At 37.6% G+C, this 4,081-nt stretch overlaps 1 long non-coding RNA gene across 1 annotated transcript; it reads left to right on the top strand.

Annotated features, from left to right (window-relative positions):
- Positions 1-641: 641 nt before the first annotated feature.
- On the top strand, positions 642-3,727 carry LOC139743477 (uncharacterized). Its single transcript, XR_011711762.1, has 3 exons — positions 642-1,019; positions 2,628-2,716; positions 3,169-3,727. It is a non-coding gene; the product is annotated as an uncharacterized lncRNA (long non-coding RNA).
- Positions 3,728-4,081: the final 354 nt, after the last annotated feature.

The following is a 4,081-nucleotide window of genomic DNA, read 5'->3' as shown; positions in this document are numbered from 1 at the left end:
GAAGCCTTTCCTTTTTTTTTTTCTAAGCCTGCACAAGAATTGCAACTTGGTCTGATTGCCCAGGAGAATTGGGCCTCTGATGGTCTTATAGTCAGTCCTCCTCCTCCGGCCTGCCTTGAGCTAGCTAGTATCTGAGAGTTGAGTCAATGCAATGCGGCTTCAACAGTATCAATTCAAAGCTGGATGTTAGCCTTGTATACCAGATATGGTATATTTCAAATAAATGAATAGATATCTCTCCCTACCCCACCTCCACAGGATATCCCCCTTCCCCCACCCCGAATGTCATGGCAAGTTGAATACGCAAGGTTTGCCACAGGTAAAATCAGATCACTGCCCCCTATATGATACACTTTGCATCTTTGTGAAAATAAAACTGAAACTTCACTAGTACGATGTGAGGGAAGTGAAGGTCCATATGCATTAAAAGTTACGTTTTTACTATTTTGATGGTCTGACATTGTCATCTCACATTTAAAGTGTAAGTCAACAATCATGTTAAAGGTAGCCTTTAAAAAAAGGAGATAAAAAGTCCATTCACTAATATGGCACCGAACAGAAGCTCGCCAAATCAAAGTTTCAAGTCTTCACAAACTGGAAGAAGTGAGTACATACGCAAAGTAAATGAGGTACTGATGGCCTGATAATAGGCCTTTCAGTCACGTGACACTTTTTTTCAACCGCTCCGCTGCCCCACACTGAGTCTATGGGGCGTGAAGGTCACTCCATAGGGTTTGCGTGTGCAGCGCTGCCGAGAAGAGTTTTGGGTCGACGGCACCGTCTTTTCAGAAACTCTCCGAAATTGCTCGGAATACCTCGCTAACTTCCGAGGGTCGTAGCATCAATGTGATTGGTCGATGAATTTCCGAAAGTATCCGAACAGACAGAGTAAACATTGACAATTCCGATGATATGTGAAATGGATCACCTATCGTGAAGCTTCATGACGTCTGAGCTAAAAGAAAAGTTTGCTCGAAGATTTCATTATCCAGATGCGCCAAGATCCGTCCATTTCACACGTAAGTAGATAATATCATGTTTCAAGATACTTTATGTGAAGTTTCATGGTGAAAAATGATTTCATTTTGATGCTAGAGTGATTTTTAGGCAGCACTGTCCGTTCAATTTCCAAGCGAGTTTTTACTGCAATCACGCAGCTGTCGACAGCTGAGAGCATGTCGAGCAGTGATTTGTTTACGTGAACGATCCATTATGGACAGGTATCGTAGTGTTGCGATGTTTGTGTGTGTGGTCTTTTTATAGCTTTGTAAAAGACGATGCTGGCCTGCTGATCATTTTTATTAATAGTGAAGAGTAATCTTAATGCCAATCGATTAAATATCCGGTCATCATTGTGGCAAAGTTTGCATTTTCAGTTACCTCATTCTGTTGATTTACCTGCATGGCGAATGGATCGTTCCGTTTGGTATGTGTCGTAAACAAGTACGGTAAACAACAAATGCGATGTGTGATAACCCTTGCTGTTGGTACGTCGAAGGAATCGACGATGTTTTAATCAAAATCCCTTGTGGCACGACCCCCCAAGAGTGACTTAATTTGTTTCCATATTTAGTTTATACTATCCTTCACGAAAATTTCGAGTTTGAATGTCAGATTTATGATCAGGTTTTTGTTACCGACCGTATGTTTTGATCAATGTAGTGGTCACGATCGTGCACACTGACTTGCCAATACTACAGTACACGTTATGTATGTGAGCTACTGTACTGTGTACACCTGACCTGCAGAGCAGAGCAGGCTTTGTTCCACTTCGTACTTCGATCGAAATTCGATCGGATTATTTTGACAGCAACTTTCAAAATCCCTAGTTGTTATGAAGTGTCTCTCTCAAATATTCCCTCTGGACGACCTAAAAACTATGAACATTTGACAGATTGAGTTACAGTACTAGTATACAAGTCAGATTGGAGGCCGGAGTATTAAACACCGATGATTTTTTTTTTAGCGTCTGGTCGGGCTAGAGTTACTTACAGACAGTAGCAACTTGAAAAGACTTCTTTGCAACTTGCAAGAATTTTTTGAAAATTTCTTCAGTTTCTACAATTCAAACTTCAGTACAATAGTTTACTTGTAACCTGGTATTCCAAGTATAGTTATATTTTGTGAAATTACAGGAGTAAAAGTACTGTGAAGTATTTTACGTAATTACAGAATTCATTCTCTGATTCTTCGTACTGAACACCACTGAGCTGGGAGGAAGGGGAAATTACCATAATTTTTTAAGTGTATGACAAATATCAGCACTTAGTGCTGCTCGTGCTAATAAAGAGGGCACTAGGCCTAGCTATGTCACTAACGTCAACCTACGTAAATATAAAAAGCAGAAATTACACCATTTACATTTAATTTTCTGTGACTGATAAATTGATATTTAGTGTTTTGTTTCAACTCAAGTTTTGAGCAGAAACATTCATGAGTCTTGGCTCGATATTTAGACAGTGTGCTTGAAGAAGAACCAAGATTGATCAGACTAGTGATGATGATTATATGAGACACTAAGCGCTTGACTGTCAATTCATTAGTATTTCCTACAGAGTAGCCTGAAGCCTTCAATCTTCATATTCTTAGAGTAATTCATGTCAGTTTGATTATGACTTTATTTTCAGGTGACTGGGCGGGTATGTGTGCCTTCTTATTGTCATGGATGTTGAAGGTGACTGCAGTGGTGTAGCCAGCAAACAAAATCCAAGTTCAGGTTAGAAAAATTTAAGTTCATTCCTTATGTTATATATATCCATCTTTAACCCCCAAAATTGTGACTCATTTATTTTATTTTATTTTTATTATTATTTTTAGATTTCTGGTTTTTCATGTGAACATGTACGTACATGCATGCACACACAATCTGAGGCCAGTGAGGGCGAGACAAATAAGCAAGGTCTTATCCTAAAATTGTGACACTTCAAACTTGAACTTTACAGACTGCAATTCTATATATGTTGTTGTTGTTTTTTTGTTTAAGAAATTTGTTAAAATTTTGCCTCAAGATTTTCACAGGCTTTATAAATTCATAATCTGGATAACGTTTTGCAAAACAGATTGTTAATCTGTGATTACTGTACATGTAGCCAGGACTCTGAACTATTTTTTTAATCTAATAAAATCAATGTAAAGTAATCAAATATTTATCATACTTCTTTATAACAGAACATGACTCTGTGTTTCCCTCTGGCCAAGCTGGAAGTGGATCCTCTCAACGACATGTAACAGGCCCAACAAACCTTTCTGCCGTCCAGCCAAGTCAGCTGCTAGAAGAATCCTCTGCAGGCTCATCGCTGCCCCACTCACATTCAGCTCCCTGATAGAGGCCGATCATTGGTGTTTGATGTCATATATAACATATAAGTCACACATGTTTTTCACACTTAATGTGTGCTTCCACATGTGTTATGTAAGTGGAACTGTTATAATGTTTGGATAGTGCTGATTATCCATGTGTTCCCAGTACTGCATCAGTATGCATTTTTCAAACCCAAAATTTAAAACCTGACTGAGACTTGATATAGGTTTTTGCTCTGTATTTCTTTGAAGGCAACTCCAGTAGAGTGAACATAAAGTGAATTTGAAATCACATGGCAGAATACATCTATACATTTCTCAACGATTTATTGAACTTGCGTTTTGTAGTGCTTTGTTTCTATACCTGCGAACTGCAAAAGATGTATGTGTGCCATGAATTGTGTGATTGTGTGTGTGTGTGTGTGTGTGTGTGTGTGTGTATAGTATTGATATTCATATTTGTCAAAAAATGAAAAATATGAATTTGATACTATTGCAGAGTTGTGGCAGAAAGTGATATGAAGATGAAAGGCAACTTTCACCCAGATATTGTGAACATTTATGGCCAGAAATATATGGACCAATATGAGTATTAATATTCATATCTTCATCTGAATATCAGTATTCATATTTGTATGAATAATATTAATGTGGCCTTCTGACAGGATTCTGGCAAAACATGTCATTTAGCAAATCTGCATTTTTTTCCTGGTATTGTTAACTATTACCAATTAACATACATTATATTTTACTTTTTAATATTGATATTAATATTTTTAAT

Source organism: Diadema antillarum, unplaced genomic scaffold (assembly GCF_040938485.1).
Source record: "Diadema antillarum isolate AM-2024a unplaced genomic scaffold, OU_Dant_1.0 seq00001085_RagTag, whole genome shotgun sequence".
Lineage (NCBI taxonomy): Eukaryota > Metazoa > Echinodermata > Echinoidea > Diadematoida > Diadematidae > Diadema > Diadema antillarum.
Note: the sequence above shows the minus strand (reverse complement) of the source record. Positions and strands in the feature narration are given on the sequence as shown.